General features: G+C 40.6%; 1 protein-coding gene and 1 pseudogene across 1 annotated transcript in view; one reads left to right on the plus strand and one right to left on the minus strand.

The window, feature by feature from the left end:
• Positions 1–26018, minus strand: part of RAD51B (RAD51 paralog B) — a 774217-nt gene that overhangs the window by 555730 nt on the left and 192469 nt on the right. The gene's annotated exons all lie outside the window — the stretch shown is intronic.
• Positions 4537–5143, plus strand: LOC105979985 (annotated as a pseudogene).

The following is a 26018-nucleotide window of genomic DNA, read 5'->3' on the forward strand; positions in this document are numbered from 1 at the left end:
TTAGGGGCTCATACAACTCTTATCACAATCCATACATACATCCATTGTGTCAAGCACATTTATACATGTGTTGCCATCATCATTCACTAAACATTTGCTTTCTACTTTAGCCCTTGGTATCAGCTCCTCATTTTTCCCCTCCTTCCCCACTGCCCCCTCCCTCATAAACCCTTGATAATTTATAAATTATTATTATTATTTTGTCATATCTTACACTGTCCGATATCTCCAGGTGCATTATTTAATATGGCTTTTCTAGTCCTTGAAACACCAGTATTTTCCCTCTTTTCCTGATGGATCTAGGTAAGATAGGGTGGAGAAAGATGCTGACAGAATTATGATTCAGTTATGAGTGACAGTTAACAGAGTTAATTGTGATTGTAAAACCATGGAATTCTAAGGTGGTGAGTGGTCAATGTTGCCATACTGTTGGGTATAAAATAAACCATTTCAGGGGCAGCAGTAGGGAATTTGACTACCATCAAGAAAGGAGACTTAGGAGTGGAATGTGCCCTTACGACCCCGAGATTCTGGCATATGTCCTCAATCCAAAAACAGAAAGCTTGGACACTAGAGAAGTATCACAGAAATGGTAGTGGTAGCAAGTGGTAACAGGAGAACCAACAGCCCCAAGACAGAGCAGCGGATTTCCTGGCCCAAGGAGCAAGTACAGCTGAGTGCCTTCGGGGAGGATGCTTGCCTGCGGAGTGGGGTACCTCCAGGCACTTACTTGGGGATCTAGAGCTGAGTGCCTCCAGACTGAGGCATATCTTAAAGTGGTATGCCCTTTGGGAATTTGTTGGCAGCACTAAAAGAGCACCATAATATTACCTATTAACAAGACAGATGTCAAGGAATAGAGAAAGGTACACCTTTAGGGATGGCCGAGAAGAGGTTGTCCTGAATAGAACTGTATGCTAAGCACTTTTTAATCCTTATTTGTAACCTTCTAATAAATCCAATAATGGTGAGTCTTGTCTGAGTTCTACGTGGCCACTGTGATAAATTACCAGACCTGGGAGAAGTAATAGGGTGCTTAGAAGGGATGACTGGTGTCAGAACTGGTAGAAAGCAAGAGACTGGAGGCATGTCTGACCGCTGCCTCATAGGAATCGACCTTGGGCAGCTGATGGTGATGAGTCTGATTCTTTCTCCTTGTGAAGTGAATGGAGACCAGACACACTCCCATGCCTTTTTACCACTACATGTGTCTAACCAATGTTAAAATCTGGTCACCTTAGTCTATAAGGGAAGTACATTAAAGGAAAGGTCTACGGAGACTGATACATAGAAAAAACATGGAGCTTGAGGATAAGAAATATCTGAATAAATTAAAAAGAAAATTTTCTAGACCTATGAAAAAAATACCATCAAAGGTTTACAGGTTGAAGTATACACCAGAGGACTGCAAAGGAAGCTTCTTATTAAAGCAGGAAATACAAGTGCCCAGCCAGGGTGTGGTCAGATTAGACGTGGCCACAAAGGGCAAACAGAGAAATTTAGAATTAATGCTTAAGGCATTCTCGAGTAGAGGAATGATATGAGAGAAATGTTTTCAAAAGATTAATCTGGAGATGGAATGTAACAGAGTGCATAGTGAGGGAGGAAGCAAAAGGGCTTGTTAGGAGGCCGCTGAAGTAACAATGGCCTATGTTGCTCTCAAGAAGTCCTGGCGGTATAGTGGTTACAAGTTGGTTACGAGTTCGGAAACCACCAACCACTCCATAGGAGAATGATAGGCTCTCTATCCCATAAAGAAATAGTCTCACATACCCACAGGGGAAGTTCTACCCTGTCCTATAGGGTCTCCAGTAGTTGACATAGACTCAATGACAAGGAGTTTATGCTGCTCTTATAATAAATACACTCAGGCAAACTTGAGCCATTCTGAAAAATGGTTTGAAAACTCAATAAAATCAAATTCTTAGTGGCAATCCCACAGCTACACGGAGATCACTATTCTAGGAGATAGTGGCCACCTGCACCTGAGGAAGCCAGAGTTCTACTGTAATCTAGACGTGAAGGAAAGAGCAAGGAGGGCCTGGAAGAAGGAAACACTAAGAGGCCTTGGCTGCTTGCAGAGGAGTTGGGTTTGCTACGGCGAGCTTTGGTGTGATCTCTACCTGCTCTACAGTTCCCGGCACTTTCACAGGAAAACACTGGCCTGCCATTTGGGACATCTCGAACCGCTCACAAAACATCCAGGTTACTGATTTCTGGATCAGTTCTGTCATACAAGTTCTAAAAAGACTGATCTTAACCTCTTATTAAACACCCAAAGAATGTTTTGATTACTCACCCTGTAGCTATCTAAATGCTGTAAAATTCAGTTACTCCCTTGTAACTTCATCTAGATGTTGGGGGAGTGAACATCAAACAAATATGTCCACATCATTTTCAGAGCAGCCATTCTTCTGATAAGATTTCTTCACAGTTTAGAAGTTGTTGACACACTAAACACTTTAGATAAGGTTTCAGCTAAAAATATTTAATTATTTAAAGAGGACAGGCTACTCTTTATTCCCTCTGAAATGAAACTAATTTTTTAACCTTATATAACGAAGAAAAGAAACAGAAAGAAAGCATATGGAGAAACATCTAGCTTTCTTTACACTCTTCTACAATGAAGGCCACTTGCCAATGTAGACTAACAATTTCTTCTACCGTAAAAAAGAGAACTTTGAAAAGAAAATCAAGAAAACAATAAAATACAATAGCCAACTAAAAGATGAAATACTTGGAATAAATATAACCAGAGAAATGAAACACCCATACAACAAAATAATTACAAAACACTACTAAAGGAAATCAAGAGGGCTACATAAGTTGATAAATATACCATACTCACAGATAGGAATATTTAACGTGAAAATTTCAATACTACGCAAAGCAATCTATAAAAATAATGCAATTCCAATTCAGATTTTGTCCTCATTCTTTAAAGAGATGGAAAGCTAACCACCAACATTATTTGGAAAGGAAAGAGATCCTGGATAAGCAAAGCACTAATAAGAAGAACAAAGCAGGGAACCTCACACTCCACAAGCTCAAAACCCACTGTATAGTCATGGTAGTTGAAACAACCTGGTCTTGGTAGAATGATGGGCACATAGACCAATGAAACATATTTGAGAACCCAGAAGTAAATCCATCTACTTATGGATAGCTGATCTTTGACAAAGGGTTGAGATATATTAAATAAGAAAGAGATCGTTTCTTTTAAAAACTGTACAGGCAAAACTAGCTATCCATTGTGGAAAAAAGTGAAACAAGATCCATGTTTTTCACCATATATAAAAACAAATTCACATGGATCAAATACCTAAATGCAAAACCTAAAACCAAGAAGAGCAGCAAAGGAAAAAACAGCAAACTTAGAAGCTCTAACACATAGTGAAATATACTATCAAACATAACTGAAAAATGACAAACAGCAGAAGACAAACTAAATGACTGATATCTCCTAAAGCATAGACACGTATGAATATCAAAAGGGTAAAAAGAGAACTTACTAGGGGAAAATTTGGGGCAATGACATATCAAACAGAGGGCTAATCTCTAAATAGAAAACTTCAACACCTCAGTAACAAAAACAATCCAATGAAGAGAATATAAACAGACATTTTACCAAAGACTGCATTTGGATAGCCAACCAACACATGAAGAAATACTGCATGTCAGTAGTCATCAGAGAGAACATGAGATACTATCTCACCTCAGCATTAATAGCAAACTTCAAAATCAGAGTTGATGGACCTGGGGCTCAAGACCATAATCTTTCGTGACATCAAGATCATTGGGCATAGTGTAGTTCTCAAAGACAATGTTCCTACTTCAGTAATAGCATCTAGGATCATAAAAGTATCGGAATGGCCTTCTAAGGTGCGACTATTGGTCTTTCCCAGTCTGGAGGAAAGAATGAAGAAAATTAAGTATGCTTGGAAAAGAATTAATCCAAAGAACTAATGGACCATAAGAATCCCCAACTCAATGACACCAGAGAACAGACGAACTATATGACTCCTAACTACCACTGATGATCATTCTGCAAGAAATCGCAATAGGTGATCCAAGATAGAGTGGGAAAAATGTGGAACAAAGTTCAATCATAAAAATCGGTGCATGAGCAAACGTGGTGAAGAAAGCAGATGGTGCCCAGCTATCAAAAGACATAGCGTCTGGGGTCTTAAAGGCTTGAAATTAAACAAGTGGCCATCTAGCTGAGAAGCAACAAGCCCACATGGAAGAACACACCAGCCTGTGTGATCATGAGGTGTCCACAGGATTGAGCAACAGGCACCAGAAGACCCAAAACAAACAAAAAAACATATTATTGAGAATGAGAGAGCAGAAACCCAAAACCCATCTGTACACAATGGGACATCCCCTCACAGAAGGGTCACAAGGAAGGGATGAGTCAAGCAGGGCACAGTACAGCACCGATGAAACACACAATATTCCTCTGTTCCTTCAAGCTTCCTCATCCTCCACTATTATGAACCGAGCCCTGCCTTTCAGTGTGGGCTAGATTGGAGGATGTGCACAAGTACAGAGAAGAGCTCAGGACACACAGGCTTTCGGCTCTTGGTTCAGAGCGGGGGTCAGTCCCTCATCTGGGCTCATCTGACACCAGCCACCTGGGCCAAGCCACCCAACTTCGACCCCAACGAGAACAAAGTAGTGTACTTGAGGTACACCAGTGGGGAAGTCAGTGCCATGTCTGTGGTGGCCCCCAAGATCGGCCCCCTGGGTTTGTCTCCAAAGAAGGTTGGCGATGACATGGCCAAGGAAGCCAGTGACTGGAAGGGTTTAAGGATTACTGCGAAACTGACGATTCAGAACAGACAAGCTCAGATAGAAGGAGTACCTTCTGCCTCTGCCCTCATCATCCAAGCCCTCAAGGAACCACCCCCGGACAGAAAGAAAGCAGAAACACATTAAGCACAGGCGGAACATCACTTTCGATAAGATCGTCAGCATTGCCCATCAGATGCGACACCGATCTTTGGCCAGAGAACTCTCTGAAACTATTAAAGAGATCCTGGGGCCTGACCAGTCTGTGGGCTGCAATGTTGATGGGCGCCACCCTCATGATATCGTAGATGACATCAACAGTGGTGCAGTGGAATGCCCAGCAAGTTAAGAACCACAAAAGAAAACAATAAAGGATCACTTAATAACAACCAAAAAAAAAGCCCAGGACACACAGAATGAACAGGAATGGGAGTAGAGATTCCAGGAGGGTGGGGGAAGGTGGGAAGAGGAAGGGAGGAAGAGGGAACAGATCCCAGTGATCAACACATTACTACCACCCACCCACCCACCCACCCCAGGAGGACAGACGATAGAAACCATGGGTGAAAGGAGACGGTGGCAGTGTAAGATATGAAACTAATAATAATTTATAATTTATCAAGAGGTCACGAGAGTGGGGGCAGGAGGAGCTGATACCAAGGGCTCAATAGAAAGTAAATGTTTAGGAAATGATGATGGCAACATAAGTGCAAATGTGCTTGATACAATTGATGTATGGATTGTTATAAAAGCTGTAATAGCCCCTAATAAAATGATCTTTTAATAAAAAAAAAATTTTAAGGGCCGCCCTTACTGGTCTGATAAAGAATGGCAGAAGCCCCAAAAGAATGGTACTTAGTCACTTTTTTAAGCCACTTCCATGGTTCAATTCTCAGTCAGACAATAGGTCCACGATGTGTACCTTCAAGGTGGTGCACACTCCCTGGAACAAACAACCTTAGGAGATCAAAGGGCAGCATTTGCCCAGGTATAAAGGTCAGAAGACAGGAATGGACAGAAAAGAAGGATGAATAGAAATGGTAAACTGGGAGGAAGTGGCAAAAGTGCTATTACATTGTGGGGATTGCAGTCAACATCATGATTCAAAATGTATATAAGAATTGTTGAAAGGAAGACCAAGTTGTTCTGTAAACTTCCATCCAAATCACAATAAAAAGTTTTGCCAAAAAGCAGGCTGATTTATAGATTTAAATTCCCTGAAACACAAACTCAGGCACAGTAATGCCTAAACTCACAGTGCTAATGAGAGGGAATAATATTTGTAGAATGTTTAACACAGTGCCTGGTACATTATAATTACTCAAAATGAGAGCAAAAAAAAAATAGTGGTCAACAAAAACAACTGCAGACCAAGAAAGTGTTTATTCAGCACAATTCAATTATGTTAAATTACATGGGAAAAGATCAGAAGAAAACATGTTAGAAACGTAAGAGTCATTATCACTGGGTGGTGGTGGTAGAAGTGGTTACACTTTCTCCTTTTAAAAATTTCTTTTCATTTTCAATTTTTTCCACACCATGCAATTATTTTGTTCTAGTCATAATGTGATAATATCTAATATGAACCTGTGCAATCATGAGGTGTTGACGGGATCAGGTAACAGGCACTAGAAGACCCAAAACCAAACCAAAAAACACATATCGTTGAGAACAAGGGTGGCCAAGCAGAGACCCAAAACCCATCTGTAGACAATGGGACACCCTCTCACAGAAGCGTCACAAGGCAGGGATGAGTCAACCAGGGCACAGTATAGCACCGATGAAGCACACAATATTCCTCTGGTTCTTTGAGGCATCCTCACCCTCCACAATCATAATCCCAGTCCTGCCTTTCACTGCGGGCTAGACCACAGCATGTACACTGGTACAGATAAGAGCTCCCAACACATGGAATCCAGATCAGATAAACTTCTCAGGAGCAGAAATGCGAGTAGTGATATCAGGAGGGTACAGGGAAAGGGTGGGGAGGAGGGGAGGAAGAGGGTACCAATCGCAATAATCATCCCTCACCCACCCACGCAGGGAGATGAACAACATAAACATAGTGAAGGGAGACAGTGGTCAGTGTAAATAGAAAAACAATAATAATAATATTTACTTTTCAAGGGGTTATAAGGGTTGAGGGTGGAGGGAGGGAAAAAAGAGGAGCTGATACCAAGGGCTCAAATAGAAAGTAAATGTTTAGGAAATGACGATGGCAACATATGTACAAATATGCTTGATACAATTGATGTATGGAATTTTATAAGAGGTATAAGAGCCCTAATAAAATATTTTTAAAAACACACATTTGCATGCTGCCATGTGCAAATAGCTGTGTAAGTGATAGAGGGATAGTGGAGGTTGATGTATTTCTCCAACGTCCAGCTCAGCATCGCTTTCAAGCACTTGCTGCCACCAGGGAATATGTCTGCATCAGCCATCACCTGCAAGTCACATCTGTTTGCTTATCATATTTACATCAGCAAATAACAGGTAGTCTGTGACTATTTATAACAACTGCGTTCATTAATCTGCATTTGTTTACTGAGTCTTCCTGAAAATAAGCTTACGATTTCCACGATGTTTAATGCTGGGCATATACCATGCTTTTGAATTTATTGCAACTTGTAAATGTTTGTACGATTATATGCATTGATAATAATTCCTTTAAAACTGTTGGTGAGTTTTGAATATTTATTTATGAAATGGAATGATTAAGAGCATTTATTTTGCTTTAAAAAATGAAATGAAGTGGTAAGGACAAAACAATAGCAATATAAAGATAAAACTACCACAATGAGCAGAAAAGAAAAGACCTCCACCAATATCCGGCCATCAAGTTAATTCTGACTCATGAAGGCCCTATGTGTTACAGATAGAACTGCTCCATGGGGTCTTCTTGGATTCTAAGCTTTATGGAAGTAGAGTAGTAGGCCTTGCTTATGTGACACCAGTGGGTAGGTTCAAATAGCCAATTCTGATGAGTAGCCATCACAAACCCTTTGCATCACCCAGGCCATTATTAATCACCCATCCTGGGGCTCCACAGGAGAAAGACAGCAATCTGCTTCTGTAAGGATCAAAACTCAAAAAATCAAAACTATTGCAGGCAAGTCAATTCCAACTCATAGCAATCCTACAGGACACAGCAGAATTGTCTATGCAATTTCTAAATTGTTAATGTTTACAGAAGAAAATCATATTTTTTTCCCATTAAGTAGCTGGCGAGTTCGAACCACCAAACTTTCAGTTAGCAGCCGAGTGCTTCAGAACTGTACCACCAGGGCTCCCCAAAACAGAAACCTTTTGGCGCAGTTCTACTCTGTCATGGTAGGTTGCCAGGGATCAGAATAGACTTGACAGTGCCTAACAACAACAGCTAGATTAGAACCAGTAAGAAAGAGGGAGATAGTGAGGGGGAAAAGAGGTAGAGGAGGTAGGAAAGATATTTTCACCAAGTTTTCTGTTTCAGGACAACTAGGGCCAAAGTTTAAGAAGAAAAACATGGATTTGTCTTATACTGAAAGGAATACTTAGACTTACATGAAGAAATACATATATAAAGTTGGTGAGAGAAAAAAATACAGACTAATGTGCATGTCTGCAGATCACATGTCACTCTGCTCAGCTACATCAGCGCCAGGATGGAGTCAAAGACTCAAAAGAGATCTACTTGCTTCGTTGGTGTTTGAAACAATTTAAGGAACATATGGATTAAAAGAGAAAACAAAAACGCATTAACACCCATCAATGATAAGAATATGACCATTCCTACCCCGCCATCTCAATGAAATAAGAATCTAGATCACGGTCCTTCGACGGGGTGTAAAATTCAGAACTGGAAGCGATTCCTAACACTTCCTGCCAGTAAGTTTGACGGTAATTTGAACATGAAAGGCTTCCTCCTCCTCTGGCTGGACAGCCATTAGCACTATTGGTGTTTAACTCAAGGAGACGGTGACTAACTAGTCCTCCTAGTTGCTGGCACTGGTTTTTCTGGACCAGTTACAAAAGAGAGGTAGCTGACAGTACGCAAGGAGAAGCCTGTTTTTACCATCAAGCCTTGTTGGGACCTGATAGGCAAAAAGAAATTGGGTATCATATTTAACCATGTCCCTTCCCTGTTCTTTAAATTTTTTATAGTTTTGTCCTCATTTGTAAAATCTCAGCATGCTTCCTTCTTTTACAACCTTTTGTACAAACCATAATGGAAAAGTTACCTCACAGCACCTTATATAACTTTACTGCTCTCAGGGGTTTGGCTGCTCGGGGAAAGTTGGCTTTCCAACCAATGATCTACCCTATGCTGAGTCTCTTTGGGGATCGGCTTCCTTCTTTTCTTTAATTCCAACAACAAACCTTTCTGGAAGAGGGTGGAAGTACTTGGTGAAAAGCACTTTTTCTTTTTTTCTTTTTTAACATTAATTTCACGTTAGATTTTGGCACAAGGTTGCAGACTAGCTCTGAACCTTCTTGAAAGAATTGCAGATCAAGCCAGGGAAATAGAGTCTAACGTGCTTTTGTGGAAAGTGAGTTGGAAAAGTTTGGAAACTACTACCTAGTTAAAGATTCCAAGTTCCAATTCTTACTGAAACTACATGGGGATTGAATTCCATTTTTCTCCCCATCTAAGAAAATGTTGAGGTTAATACAACTGCTTTAAAAGCCTCCAGTAGTTCTCAGCCATCAGATATCTTTTCCAAAACAGCACTCTGATTGGTATAATGCAAATGAATCACCAATAAAGCAATTACATTCCACCCAAGATATTCCTGTACAAAAATTCAAAGGAAAGTGCTTGGCAAAATGCATTTTACCATCTGCCAAACCCCAAACATTTGAAAACAAATAGTAACTCTGGGATGCTTTGCCAAACTCCAAACAGCCAATACCCAGCCGTCTTTGAGAATGTCTATATGTTTCTGAAACCCTTCTACTTAAGCTTCCTCTTCTAAGTCCTGAAGTGTCAAAGGTCAGTAACCACACTAGAAAAGTAATAAAACTGAAACTCTAGGCAAACAAACTTCAAACTCCAAAGCTCTGCCAGATAGATTTACACACAGGTCATCTGTTGAGAGAGTTTTCTCAGTTGGTTTCCCCCCCACCTACCCACCCACCCCACTTTCTCCAATTGAAGGAGCACTTTAGCCTTGGGATTGCCTTTCATTCAGCCAGGATCACCTACATTCTGACTCTTGTGGTTGTTAAGGCAAATCATGGGGTGTTGAGAACTTGGCTTCCTCCATCGTAATAAAGCAGTTCAAGTCTTAGAGGCAGTTAATCCCTGCAAGGCTTTGTGATCCTATCCCCTGACATGTTTGATAAATATGGAAATTGTAAAATGTTCTGACTTGTTAAAATTTTTTCAGCCTGCTTAACATGCTCTTTGGCCCCGACAAGCACCGAGTGCTGACTCTGCATGCCCTACGAAGCCTGCATCATCTTCCCTCCTAGGCACATGCTGACAGCCCCTGAGGCATCAACAAGTCACACTTCACAAAGAAATGTTTATTCTACACTCAAAGACAGGACTCTCCTTAAGGAAACAAAAGTATGGCAAAGGGGAGGGTAGAAAGGTGTGTACCAAAAAAAAATGACATAAAGAAAAAAAGGAACCTCAATTCTAAATAACCACAAAGCTGATGGCCATTTAAAAAAAAGAAAAGGAAAGAAAAGAAAACCCAACAACGCTCAGTTATGATTAAGTGTTTCTTCAGTTGACTGATTACCAAATCTTTCAGTCTGCAGTTACTTTGGTAAGGAGCAACTATTCCCCTTTGTCTCTCACTTTATGAAACAGAGTGAATAATAGCGTTTTCTTTCAGTACCTCCCTCAACACGATTCAAAGTTAAAGTACATGAAATACTATTGTGACTGACCCGTATTCAGCCACCAGTGAGCAAAAGAGCAAGTGCTGGCTTCATGAATAGGTTTAACTTCTCTTCAACTCAAGTGACAAATCATCTTGGAGACTGAATAAACAACTATATAAACACCAAGAAAGAAGGCCTATAACTGTGCGAACTGGGTGCGGCGTCTGGAAACCCTACAGACTCCTCGAGGCGTAGGATTCAAAGGGAAACTCTGTGAAGAAACCACAGACAATAAGCTGATGAAATGCTGGTGACGCACTGGAACACTTCAGAATCTACATCCAGAGACACGCGTCTGTCACAGCCATCACTAATATTCCTAGAAGCGACCATAAAATTCCCAACACTTTCGACAACTCCCGCAATATTGTCTTGATAGGGTCTCCCGAGGCTGCTGCTTGGATTACATTGACAATGATGAGAGGACAGCAAAGGATGCTGGCCGAATGGAAACAAGGGCTTCATGGAGGGAGCCACTCAGGGGTAGACACAACTGGGTGAAAAAAGAACGCAATCAGTTAAAGAGATGAGCGGCTCTTTAGGGCAAAGAGAAGGGGAAAAAATCCAAGGGATGACTTATACAAAACTGTGCCAGGTTATTTGAGAATCTGTTCTAGCTCTACAGTCTTCAGAGCTTAGAGTCATTAAAGGAGGCAGGAAAAAGACAACCAGGCCATTCCAAAAGGAATGAACTTGAATCTCTGGTTCTGGGAGGAAAGCAAGGAGAAGAAATGTTGGACTTTCCGCCTAATCTTGTTACCCCAATCAAGGAAAGAGGAAAGATGGTCCCAACGATTAAGAATAACCTTGGGATAGAAAAACAACCAAGATGATTGAGACCATTGTCTTCTACCTTCCTTTCATGCCAATTTTCTGCAAAGTTGTAGCTCAGAGACTCAAGGTATGGAGGGAATAATGGTGCCAAGAGAAAATGAGACCAACGAGGAACCAAGTCACTCTTCCTCTCTTGTGGTAGGCAGACCACCCAGCAGGCCTGATCAGTGCTACTCACACTTTCAAGCACGTGCAGATCACCCTACAGATCTTGTTAAAATGCAGATTCTGGTTCAGAAGATCTGAGGTGGACTGGAAGATTTTTCACTTATTTTCAGCAAGTTCCCAGGTGACGCTGATGCTGCTGGTCCACAAACCACACTGTGAGTTACAAGGGTCATATGGATCCTGGTTGTATAAACTCTGGCTTTGCTTCGTAAACTTGGGACAAATTACTTCCATACTTCCATAAGTCTCAATTTCCCTATTTACAAAATGAAGATAGCAATGCTTACATCATTAAGTTGATGTGAGGGATAAACAAAAATGTTTAGCCTAATGCCTAAATTGGGAGTCCTCATGGTGCAGTAGTTAAAGGCCTGGCTACTGACAGAAGAGTTGACAGTTTGAGCCCACCAGCCACCCCAAAGGAGAGAGGTGTGGCAGTTTGCTTCCATATAATTACAGTTTTGGAAACTCTGTGAGATTGATCTGTCCTATAGAATGGTTTTGAGTTGAAATTCACACAATGGCAAATGCTTAGTTACTACCAGGAGGTTTCCCAAATTAGGTTGTACATATTGGTATGGCAAAGACCAAATGTTTGACAGAATTAGTATATTTCTTCCAATAGACAATAGGGGAAAATGTAGCTATCACCTTAAATCCAAAATTTCGTGAATATGATCACTTAAAATAAAGCCACATTTAAAAGAAGTCAAAAAATAAGAGGGGTGGGGAGAAGGAATGAAGGAAGAAAAGAAGTCATTTTAAATAATTACTAAGTATAAGAAATACACACATAATCATAAAAGTGAAGAGGGTGTTACTCAACTGACTAAAGTTTGAGAACCTAGTTAACCAAGGGTTGTCAGACTCCTGGAGGCAGGGGGCTAACCAGATTACCCTCTCTAAGGAGGGGAGATGTGGAAGCGGGATGATTATATTTCAGTAACTTGTGGCCATTCAAAGCTTTCAATGTGGCCATTTCAAACCACACTTTGCCCAAATAATATTCTGACCCATTCTTCATTGGGCACGACGTTATCATGGATCATCAAGCTGTACATAACAAAACACGCTCCACTGAAGACAGTTACTTTTCTCCCTTTGGCTCTTAAATGGTTGCTGTTTTGGTTAGATGTCCTTGTTTTATCAGGTGTCGTTGAGTTGGTTCCAACTCATAGCAATTCTATATACAAAACAACAAAAGCACTAGCCAGAACTGTGCCAGTCTCACAGTTGCTGTTATGTTTGAGCCCATTGTTGCTACCACTTTATCAATCCAGTTCATCAAGGGTCTTCCTCGTTTTCACTGACCCTCCACCAAGCACAGTGTCCTTTTCCAGGGCCTGCTCTCTCCCGATAATGTGTCCAAAGTACGTGAGATAAAGGCTCGCTACCCTCAAATGTAAGGAGCATTCTGGCTGTTTTACTTCTTCCAAGACAGATTTGTCTGTTCCTCTTGCAGTCCATGGTACTTTCATTATTCTTCTCCAACACCATAATTCAAACAAATGCATCAGTTCTTCTTTGGTCTTCTTTATTCATTGTCCAATTTTCACATGGATGTGAGGCTGAAAATATCATGGCTTGAGGATAAAGGTACTACTGGCTCAAGCCACGGTGTTTTCAATCAAATTTTGACATTAGCAACAGAAAATGCCTCCCAACAGCTGGATAACTATTGGAAATATATCCTCAATGAAGGAAAGCATGATTTCAGAAATCTAGTACTGATATTTCTCTTTTCCCATAAAAGTTGTGTAACACCAAGTCTAAGGTAATTTAAGGCCAAAGATACAAATGTGGGTGGCTGAACACTTTACAAATAATTTTGTCATATCCTTTAACAACAACCTTCAGAGCAAAGTGAGGAAGTCTGGGGCTGTATATGAGTTGAAAATGAGGCAGCATGTTTTTAAGTAGCATGGCTTTCAAAACAGAACTCTAAAACACTTCCTGAAGTATTTAGCATCTGATGGCTGATATGCTTGGAGCAGCATGTCATTCTTACAATTTTGCCACAGTTGGTGAAGACATTGAGTAATTGATTCTACAACTGGGGTGTAGATTCTATACTGGGGCGGGGGTGGGGATGTGCATGTATTATATTTAATAAAAGGATCCCAGGTGGCACAACACTAAAACACTCCATTAATAACCAACAAACAGGTAGCTTTCTCTTGTGGCAGGCTCAAAAGACCTAGCAATCCCATGCTATCAAGAAAATGCTATGGGATAGTTCTACTCTGTCACGTGGGGTGGCAATGAGGCAGAACCGACTTGATGGCACCAGTGGCAGTTACATAATCTCCTGCCAACTTGTGAAGGGGTGGAGTTTAGCCTGTCAGTCAGGTTGCAGATTGATGACCTCGTTTGGAGGTGTGGTGGAAATAAATAGCTCACTGGCAGCCAGACATAGACACTCTCCCTGCGAGACATTCCTGTTGACAAGCCACATGGAACTATGCTGATGGCAGCCAGAGCCTTGGAGCTGGAGGAGCCAATGTGGAGACCCACGTCAGAGCTAAGATGCTTCCACCATCACTGGAGCCACAAGACTTTCCACCCACTGGCCTGTGATCTTCCCGCACTCAGTGTCATTGCATGTGTTGCGTGAGTCTGAAGAGTAATTTACAAACTGGTATCGGACATATGGGCTAATATCGGACTTATTGACTTTATCGGGACTGGGCTGGGATGTTTTCTTAATATACAATCACTCTTTTATATAAAGCTCCTTCTTAGACACATATGAGTGTCTCTGGATTTGTTTCTCTAGTCTATCTGGACTAACACAGCACCCAACATCAACATGTCTTATTAATTTTGCTAATAGATATGATGTAAAATACAACTTACACATAATAAAATAAGTATATTCTTTATTATAAGTGCCATATAGCCAATTCATCTTCATAGGATACTTTCATTAATTTCATTAATTTTTGCTGAATAGCCAATTTATGGATGACTGGAGCCAAAAAAAAATTAGTGTAGCTTCAACATGAATATTGGTTGCTATCCTTGTCCAAGTTAATGAGTGAGAAGAACGTGAACACAGACAGTAAACGGGAGCTTCAAAAATTTCATTATCTTTTAATAAAATTTTACCTAGAATTTTTGAAGCCTCTTCATATTTCAGACTTTTACCCACTCATGTCAATGAAGTAAGCCCCATTTCTGTACTGAATCGAACACTAGTTTTCAACTACATACTAGAAGACTCTCAAGGTTTTGCACTATTTGCAAAATAACATAATATATATTTATAATATAAAATATGTACATGATACATTTTGAAGCTTATTCTGCATTATTAACAGTTTTTCTAGCACTTTCTTAAGTCTCGACCATCAACAAAATAATAAATCAAGTCCTGATTTCTTGTGTTTGCCAATTTCTGTGGTGGGAGCACTAACCAGGACTGATTTCAAGCTACCAAATGACTTCAGTGTACACAGAGTCAGAACTAGATACTATTTCCAAAACAGATACAATAGTCATAAATTACTCCAAGAGCAAAGATAATAACAGATAATAATTTTTAAAATAAAGGAATACTTTATTTTGAGCATTTATTACCTTAGTTTTTAATGTCATTTATTTCATTGCAAGTTCTCTAGTTTACTAAACTATATATAATATTTACATATATAATATATATATATACATGTTTAACAGTATCTGGCTCGCAAAATTTCTGAAACCTTAACAATCTCATGTGCTAGAAGGGGCTGTCTCTAATGCTCCACTGGCCATGAATCTGTTACAACTGCTAGATTTACATATTGATTTCAGTTTTCCACATTAGAAATATCTTAGATATATGCGATAAACTGTGTGCTAAAGACACACCTATACAGACTGCAGTTTGTAGCCAATTCTGTGGTTAACAGGGAAAACCTTAACCTTTTTATAGGAAATCAACACATAAAAGCACCTTTGTATCTGCTGATATCAGGGGCTCAAGTGGGAAGAGAATGCTTTGAAAATGATGATGGCAGCACATGTGCAAATGTGCTTGACACACTGGATGAATATATTGATTGTGATAAGAGCTGTAAGAGCCCCCAATAAAATTATTTAATTAAAAAAAGTAGACAATAGAAAGTTAGAAAAAAATCAGACAGCAAGCTAAATAGGAAGGTCTTTGTACTGATTTTCACAAGCAAAACAAACAGAAAGACTTACTTTTCTAAGGGGACTAAAATAAATGACAAAGATTATTTTGAGGAGACACTGACAATGGTAAGAATGCTTCAAATGCCATCATCACCCACAATACCAACTTCTTCGTCAGTAAGAAGTAAAGGGGGAATTGACAAGCCGATCCATTTCACTGGTTCCTCCAATCGAAGGGAACCATTTGGAGAATTAGAGAGCTTGGCCATAGTGAGAGGATGGCAGCTAGCATTTTCTCATGCACGGTCTCCGGGTCGCTGGTAAATCTTTGAAAAACTGAAAAGCACTCAAGTCGCTTTTTGTCCCTTGGAAAAGCTCAATTAATCAGGATGAAAAAGTCAACTACCTTCCCTTTCATGAGAAATCGGCTTGTGCAAAGGACTTTCCAAACCTCACCATACAATCGCATGCAACTGTTTATTTCAAAAGAAACTCTTCAAAGCTGAGGGGCAGGCACAGCACACACATTGTTTATCTCTGCAAGATGGAGCATATGAAAAAATTTATAACTGTCAAGTGTCATTACACTGCAAAACAAACATGTGGATGAGCGCAAAAGGGATAAATATAGTGTGATCCTTTCACAAATTGGAAATGCTGGAGGCACATGGAAGAGTTTACAAAAATTGCAATGTTTAAAACATCAGCAGGACAGCGGTGCTAACCTTAACTTTAAAAGAAGAGCGTGTACAACAGACTCAGCTGCTCCTCTGAGTCAAAGCACAGGCTCCGGCATGCAGGCTAACCTGAGAAGCAACCCTTTCAAAAGAAGAAGGGGGGTGGGGGGGGGCCCAAAAACACGCACACAATTTCTGTCTTGCATTAAAAATTCCAAATGAACGTTATAACTACCAAAAGAGGGTGAAGGAAGAGTAAAACAACTAAAATCATAAATAAATTGCTGGGTGAAGTTTCTAATTAAAATATCATTTTCACTTATTTTAAATAAAATAATGACTGCAAGGCAAACAAGTTAGATCTTTGAAATGTTTCAAGGTTCAACAATAGGAATGACTGAGTTAAACCTATTCAGAATTTTGATCCATATTTCCAATGACTTTCACGTTAATTTTTAACAAGAGGAGGGAAGAGCGAAGCCTACATTTTGAAATACAGACTTTGGTCATGATCTCCCTAAATCCTTTCCTTTCAGGGTAGTCTACTATTGGAAAATGTTATTTCAAAAGTCTGCATTTCACACCTAAAGCTTTCATGAAAAAAAAGGAACATGATCATAATGTCTCCCGCATGTCTTGATATCAGCTGTGCTCTGAAGAAAAATCCTTTCCAAATCAAGGAAAGAGAGAAAAGCAACTTCTGACAAACAACTCTCTGTCCAAAGCTCACATGTACTCAACGCAGAAGATTCAAAAAGGCTTGAATGTTCCTTCTATTTTCTTGAGTCCTCCAGTCATGACTTTAACAAGCAAAGAGTAACTAAACAGCAAAACTCTGTGACAAGAACATCATACTTTCCACACGCCCTAAATGTCAAAAGCCTGTGTAGAGAAAGGCCAGTCGACTGCCTCGGAGACATGCAGGCCAGAATTAGGAGATATTGCTGACGAAAGAGTCTATTTCTGCTTCTACCACTGCCTTCTTTTGTAACTTTAGAGATTTATCTGTTCCTCATTGGCTTTACAAATAAAAATGGAGCCCCATTACCTCTTAGTTCCCTAGAATATTGAGGCGACAATAAATAATGCCCATAAAAGCTTTGATCTCTTGGAGAGAAGGGGAGGGAAAAAGGCATTCTGACATAAGCGGGGAGATTTCAGAGATTCCTGAAAGGACGATGCTAAGGCAGGCTAGAACACAAGGAACAGATAAACCACCGATAACTGTGAAATGGCTGTAAACTCCTCTTATTTATTTTCCAGGTAAAAATGGTCTTTGAAACTAAGCCCATAAACTGCCATCTTGATCATATCCAATTTCCACTCCTATAACATCCACTTAGGCCTTCACTACAAATTATAACTTCTGAGAGGGAAGAGACTGCTACAGTACTAGACTCGTGATTAGAAAACCAGAAGAAAAATCTGGGTACTCTACTTCTAATCTTGCGTCCTCCTAACACTTGAAAAAAGAGAGCGAGAGAGAGAGAGAAAGCAAGAGGTTGTGGGCGGGCAGCAGGTGGGTGAGGAGGGAGGTCATTATTAGAAAATAAAGGGGACAATTGATTCCAGGTCCCCTGATAAAGAGCACAGATGGTGCAGCAGCTAACATTTTCGGTTGCTAACTGAAAAGTCGGTGGTTCAAGTCTAGCAGCTGCTTTTTGGGAGAACCATGTGCTAGTCTACTTGAAGCCTTCATGGTTTCCACCCTGCATGGTTTTCACTTCTAGATGTAAAACCACACAAAACGATGCATGAAAATGCCATCCAAATATAACTGGGAGGCTGAATGAAAGTTGGCAGGAGTGCTGATGGTTAGTGGCATTTTACACTCAAAAGTATCCAACTAAGAAAAATAAGTGTTTGTAGTACAGAATAAAAACAAACATTAAAAGATTTAAAAATAAGGGAATGTGTGAAGATAGAAACATAAGAGCATGTGTTACAGAGTAGACTTATTATTTTCCACATTGACTTCTATTTAAAGAAATACTCAAAGCTAAATTCAAGAATACCATATGTAGCTCTAAACCCTAAAAATATGTCATCCCCAATCCACTATCATTGAGTCAATCTTGACTCAAAGTGACTCTACAGGGTCCCAGAGTATACATCTTAATGGGTATGTATAGCCTCCTCTTTCTCCCAAGGAGTAGCTGCTGAGTTTGAACCACTGACCTTGTGGTTCAACACTTACCCAGCAGGTAATTTTTCTCATGGCAAAATTAATTATTTCAAAACAACATTCAGCAAAATTTTCCTGAGGGTTTACTATTGGCAAGGCACTGTACTAAACAAAAATTGGATCCCTTTGGAGAACTTAAAGGAAGACAAGGAACTCTGAAGGGTGATGAGCACTACAATGATAACGTCATAAAGAACAGACACAGTTAGCCTACATTGAAGGGTCACTTGAAAAAGTACAACTTAGGTTGAAACCAGAAAGCTGTGGAGGAGGATGAAGGAAAAAGTAAGATGAAGGAACTAGAGGTGCAGTTTGTGTGAACAACTTCAGAGGCAAGAGACAGCTGTATAAATGACATGCTATGGAGTTACAGCCTCGACGGGAGCAACAGTGGTGTTCTAGAGCTGCAGGGGTGGCAGGGGTTGATCAAGAAGGGCTCTTCCCCAGAGTCGGTAAGAACTCTGGTCCCCTGATAAAGAGCACAGATGGTGTAAATATTTCTAAAGGAAGGAAAATAACTATCAGCTTTGCATCTTTTCAAAAAAGACCAATCTGTCTACAGTATAGAATATGGACTAGCACGATTCTGACTCATCGACCCTATAGAACTGCCTGTGGGATCTCTAAAAAATGGAATTGTTTAAGGAAGACTTCCACCTCTCTCTCCCTTGGAGGCTCAAGAAAAAGGCAAACTCACTGACATGGAGACAATTCTGACTCCCAGCGGCCCTATAGGACCAGTAGAGCTGACAAGACAGAGTAAAATAACCTTGTAGGAAGGTGTGTCATTTTGATGGCAGTTGAGGGAGTTTTCCTTCTGAAATGGATGTAGACATCTCTGTGTATCAAGACAGAATTGATGAGGAAAATGTTTGGGAACAGGAGAATACAACTGGAACTGTGATTCATTCATTCAACAGATATTTTTCAGTACCTATTACCCTATTTTAGATTGAGGTTACAGCTGTGCTATAAGCTAAATAGTGTACCCCAAACTAGCCCCTCTACCTTATTTGGATCAGACCTGTTTTGGAATAGTGTCTTTGAAAATGTTATCAGTTAACATGAGCTCACCCTGGAGTAAAATAAGCTCTGACTCAGTAAATCTGGTACCCTTACAGAATGGAGAGAGGAGGCACAACACGGAGGGAAAGTGGCATTGTAAAGTCCCAAGCCGAGATCTGCGCTGTGCTTCCACAAAACAAGGAACACCTGAAACAAGCAGCAAGCTCCCCACCAAGTCTTCAGAATGAGCACAGTCGGGGGGATAGTTTGATTTTGGACTACTAGTCTGCAGAATTTTGAGAGAAGAAATTATTGTTATTTTAAGCCAGACCATTTCTGGTGCTTTGTTCCGTTACTTCAAGCCGCCATGTAGTTTCTGGTATTTGCTATGGATTGAATTGTGTCCCTGCAAAATAGATGCCAACCTGTGTAGGCTATGTAATTATCCTCCAGTTTGTGATCTGATGTAATTTTTCTGTATACTGTAAATACTAACCTCTTTGATGTCAGTGATGCAGAATGAAAGGTCAATGTTAATGCGATAGTATAGCATCTACAGGATTAGATTGTATATATTTTTAATTATTGTAATTGGGCGAACATTTATAGAGCAGACCCGTTTTCCATTCAACAAATCACGCACATTTTATTTCTCATGTCATTGATTAAAAGTCCCTATGGTGTAACATCATTTATCTCACTTTCTTTCTCTGTATGCTGTTTCTACTCCTCCTTACTTTCTTCTAACTTTGTCTTTGGCTAAATGTTGTCCTTTTGATTTCAAATAGTTGATTATTCTACGGTGTGGGTATATCTACCTCCCTAATGCTATTGTTCCCCCTTAAAAACCTATTATTTGTCTGAAAATTGAACGCTGTGAGTGAGTTCATTCCAGACCTAAAGGGTGACTAGAGATCATACTTTCGGGAGTTTCCACCCATCTCTGTCCTACCAGTAAGCATGTTCATTTTTATGATTTGGGGGGGGATTAGGGCATATTTTGAGTTAATCTCTTTTGAGATATAAAAGAGATTAAGCAAGTGGGCAGAAATCAGAAGACAAAGACCTCTCTCCAGAGAGGAAAAAAGAGAGAATGAATCTGCTTATAATTTTTTTCCAATTTATCTCACTAGTTCAGAAGTAATGGCAGAGAAAGCTCAGATTACCACCCACAGTTCAGGATCTCCCAGAAAATTTAGTATGTTGACATGAGAGAAGTTAGAGCATGTGGAATCTTAACTGGAAAGGAAGAAAAGTAAAGAACTCAGCCTATATAAATTACAAATTCCCATAAGGCTGACAGTTTGGTGTACAGTCTGGAAAGATGGGATGATATTAATTAGCAGAGAAGTGACCATCTGAATTTCAGAGGTGAGATGAAAGTGGATAGAAAAGTAGCGTGGGTTAATTTTTTAAAATAACATGAGGGAGAAGGGTGTTAAAAAGGGATAATGGAAGAAATGGAGGTGCAGGAGAAGGTGGAGATGGGCAGGAAGAGGGGGGCAGGTGATATAGTTAGTTTATTGTGCCAACCTGGCTGATAAACACATGTGGGGTTAATTGAAGGGCAAAGAGATAAATGGCTCTGTGAGTCTCGCCTTTCGAGTTCTCAGGTCGCTTGCTTTGTGATAGTAGGACCAGGGTGCAACTGCCTTAGCTGTTCCCTGCTTCAGCTGGCAAGGCTCACTTCCTGCAGGACATCCCCAAGGAGAAGCTGCATGGACCTACCCCGATGCAGCCTGGGTGCTGGAGCAGCCATGTGGAGACCCCTGCCAGCGCTGAGATGCTTACACATTCACTGACTCGGCTTTCCTTCTGCAGTCGGAGTCATAGTGTGTGTTTTGTAAGATGGAGGAGGACATTGTGGATGGTGTCAGACATGTGGGTTAATGTTGGATTTGTGGGTTTGGGTAGCACTGGGTAGGGATGTTTTCTTGATGTGCACTTACCCTTAATATAAAACTCTCTCTTACACATGTGTTTCTGTGGATTTGTTCTCTAAAGTACCCAGACTAACACAGCAGGTGACTGCCAGACAGCACAGAAAAGATCAAACAGTTGGTTTGGCTAAAGAGCCCTAGGGATGCAGTGGCTAAGGGCTTAGCTGCTAACTGAAAGGTCGGTGGTTTGAACTCACCAGCCACTCGTCAGGAGGAAGATGCGTCAGACTGCTTCTGTAAACACTGACAGCCTCGGGAACCCTGTGAAGCAGTTCTACTCTGTCCTCTAGGGTGACTGTGAGTAGAACCGACCAGGCTAATGGATTCGCTAGAGAGTCAGCGTAATTTCACAATGGCAAAGTATCTTACAACATATGAAGAAGTGGGAGCGAGGAGTGGCGGGGAGGAGTCCAGCGACAACAACCCTATGAAGGTGGGAGGTCTTCGCTCAGAAGGAACCCTGGGGACACAGTTTCTCAGGGGAGAATGAGGAGCCTCAAGCCAAAAAGAAAATCTTCGTGAGCAGCCCACCAAAGCCGAAACTTCACACACTGGCTGCTGGGCCTGGTTTCGGATCGTGTGTGAAGTAACCACTGCTCTGAGTTTGATGTCCTCCATCTGTGTGTCCCTACTGCTCCAATTCCTGTATGTGACATTAACTGTCGGGAAGAAATACAAGAGAAACACTTGTCTGGAATAAACATCCTTCTAGACGAGTTGTTTTTTTTTAAGTAAGTGAAAAAAGTAAAACTGCCATGTCGACATCAAAAGAGGAAAGCAGTTTATTTAGAGTCATTTGAACAAGGCCGGCACAGTTGAAGGGCCTATGGGGTATTAGTTTCCACCATCTGGTTATTGTCCCAAGTCCTCTGCAGGACTGCCATGCATCACCGCGTCCTTTGTGCATCTCCCCAGAAGGACAAGGTCCAGCACTCCTTTTTCTCTGCTTCAATATTCCCTCAATAAAAAGTGGTACATCCAAGGGCTGAAATAAGTACTCCGCCACCAAAATCACGCTGTAAAAATGTATTTATTCACAGGGAAATATGTTCTCACTTCACTGCGGAGTGTTAAAAAGCAGAATACACAATAATGTGTTATGATAGCATTTTTTGAAATACTGTATTTTTTATATAGGGATATAAAAAGTCTGAACTATCATTCAGCCCAAACTTTAGTGGTGGGAGTGACACAGTGGCTACGATGATAACCACAAGATCAGGGTTCAAGCCTACCAACTGTAGGCTTGGGAGAAAGCTGAAGCAATCTGCTCTTATGAAAATTTACAGTCTGAGAAACTAGCGAAAGTCGCTACTGGGAGCCCTGCTGGTGCAGTGCTTACTGGTTGGGCTGCAAACCGCAAGGGCAGCAATGAGAAACCACCAGCCTCTCCTGGGAAGAAAGACAAGGCTTTCTACTCCCAGAAAGCATTATAGTTGGGAAACCCACAGCGGCAGTTCTCCCCTGTCCTGTAGGCTCGCTGTGAGTCAGAATCGACTCAATGGCAGTGAGTTTATGAAGGTATTGAGCTTTTATTACAATTGTGGGCAGTTTTTCTTTCTACATTAAATCCTCTGAATTTTTTTTCCTAAAAAGAACTACATTTCTAGTATCATATTAAAAGTAATATAAATGATTTAAAAAAACATTAAAAAAGGAAAAGAGTAAAAGAGTTGGGACTGTCCTCATCACCTATTTAGGTGTGAGCTAGTAATTAAAACACAACCCATTAGTGGTCTCGAGCAACTCAAATTTCAATGTATCTTCCAGGATGAAAAAAATATATATCCAACACCTTATCTATACATTATTAAATAGCTAATAAATATTTTAACACAAAAAATACTGTAATACAGATAGCTACTTGTCCCCCAATGCTCTTTTTCTAAGATTAAGGAACCTAATTTTTGTTAAGTATCTGAGTGCCTAACCAAAAGACAAGTTTTTTTTTAAGATTGAAAAGTTTATTTATTTATTTTTAAATACTTTTATTGAGGGCTCTTACAGCTCTTATCACAATCCATACATTCACCCAGTACGTCAGGCACATTTGCACATATGCTGTCATCATTATTTTCAAAGCATTCTCTTCCCACTTGAGCCCCTGATATCAGCTCCCCATTTCTTCCCTTCCCTTCCTCCCTCACCTACCCTCCTCACAAATCTTGATAAGTTATAGATTATTATTTTATATCTTACATCGTCTTCCATTGCCCCCCACCCACTTTTCCATTGTTTATCCCCCTGAGAGGGGGTTATAGGTTGATCCTTGTAATTGATTCCCCATTTCTCCCCCCACCCTCCCCTAATCCTCCCGGTATCTCTACTCTCCTTGTTGGCCCTGAGGGGTTTATCTATCCTGGATTCCCTGTGTTGCCGGCTCTTATCTGTAGCAGTGTGCATGTTCTGGTCTAATCTGATTTGTAAAGTAGAATTGAGGTCATGATAGTTGGAGGAAGGAAGCAGCAAAGAACTAGAGGAAAGTTGTGTGTTTCATCGGTGCTATACTGAACCCTGACTGGCTCTGTGACCCCTCTATGAGGGGATGTCCAATTGACTACAGATGGGCATTGGGTCTCCACTCCACGCCCCCATTCACACTGGGTATGATTTTGTTATGGGCCTTAGATGCCTGATACCTGATCCCATCAACACCTCATGATCACACAGGCTGGTATGCCTCTTCCATGTGGGCTTTGTTCCTTCTCAGCTAGATGGCCACTTGTTTATCTTCAAACCTTTAAGAGCCCAGATGCTATATCTTTTGCTAGCCGGGCACCATCAGCTTTCATCACCACATTTGCTTATGCACCCATTTTAAAAGACAAGTTTTGGGGGCCATCCTTGCAGATAGTTCTAGTCATGTAACTAAAATTTGGTCATACAGTAAGTATTGTGTTCAACTAACCTGAAGTATCATTAAAGGTAAGGGGCATGCTGTGTTATGTAAATCTTTAGGCTAATATGCCCTTTTCTATGACACACTCTCCCATGTTTGTACTCTATGACCCATTCTTCTCCTATCTAAATCTTCTTAGCATTACATCTTGCTGTTGCTCAGCACTTCTTCCCAAGATTCTTTTACAATGAATGGCCCATGGTCCTCTTTGTCTGACTGGGACTAAGCATGCAGAGTAAATACATTGCGATCCTTCCATTTAGCTCTGGCCTGACAGTCACCCAATGGAATCATATTATCTGACTCACTACTCTACCCGAAGGAGCCTGGTGGCACACTGGGTTTACACATTGGGCTGGTAACCACAAGACTGGCAGTCCGAAACCACCAGCCATTCCAAACATATACAGTCTGAAAGATTTGCAGTCTCGTAAACTAAAAAAGGCAGTTCAACTATGTCTTATTGGGTCACTATGAGTCAGAATTGACTTCCTGGCAGTGAATTTATTCTACCCAAGCATTTTTCTCAAATGAGAGGTCAATTGAGAAAATATGACTCACCAGGAGGCCTCAGTTTATGGGCAGAGGCTGGTTAAAAAGAGGAGGCTAAAAGACGGAGTCAGAATTGCAGAAGTCAGAAGGGATAAAGAGTCCCAATGCTCCCAATTCCAGGCGGATGTGGCATTTTGGTCGGAGACCCCACATTGTTCCTTGTCTACATAGACAATAAAACCCCTTTCTGTTTCTTTGACACTAAGTATGTGCTTTATTTCAATTGGCTACTAAAAGGACCCACGGGTTTGGGCGACAATATTTTGTTCTTTCTTCCTGCCAGCTCTCCTGCTGATACAATGGCTGAAGCTTGAGCAAGCCAAGCCGTCTTACCATAAGAAAACATACTAAGGATGAGGGATCAAGACAGAAGATTGTTTTTATCACATGTAACATCCTTCCCAATTTTCTATTCCATTCTATTCAGCAATGCTCATAAAAGAATAAACAATTAAAATTGGTAAATAAGGAAAAGTCACCAAACCAAATGGACTTGTCTCAATCTTCCTACTTGAATTCCCCACAAAATCTGATCATGTAAACCATTCCTTTGGTCTGAAACTCTATTTCCGATTGGATCGACATTTTATAGGATTTGTTTCTCATTTTCTGGCTGGCTCCCTTTCTGTTTGCTTACAGGGCTCCTTCACAGTTGAACGCCCAACAGCTTTAAGTTGTTTTGACCAGGATTGAAGGGTTGCGCATGTGCTATTTCAGTAATCAAAATTTCTCTGAAGTGTTCAGGCACTCACTTATTGGTGACACTAATCACTAATCACTTATTGAATGCTTACTACATTCCAGGAACTTTACGTTCTTTATCTCTATATCCACCCCGCAAACTTATTATGAGCATTTCAGAGATGAGAGGCTGCGACACAAGGCCCCACAGCTAGTAACAGAAAAGAGTCAGACTTTGAAACTTGGGTTTATATCAAATGGCACACACCAATCTGTGTCTCAAGATG

This window comes from Echinops telfairi, unplaced genomic scaffold (assembly GCF_000313985.2).
Source record: "Echinops telfairi isolate 266 unplaced genomic scaffold, ASM31398v2 ScPeMD7_18;HRSCAF=68, whole genome shotgun sequence".
In the NCBI taxonomy this organism is placed as follows: domain Eukaryota; kingdom Metazoa; phylum Chordata; class Mammalia; order Afrosoricida; family Tenrecidae; genus Echinops; species Echinops telfairi.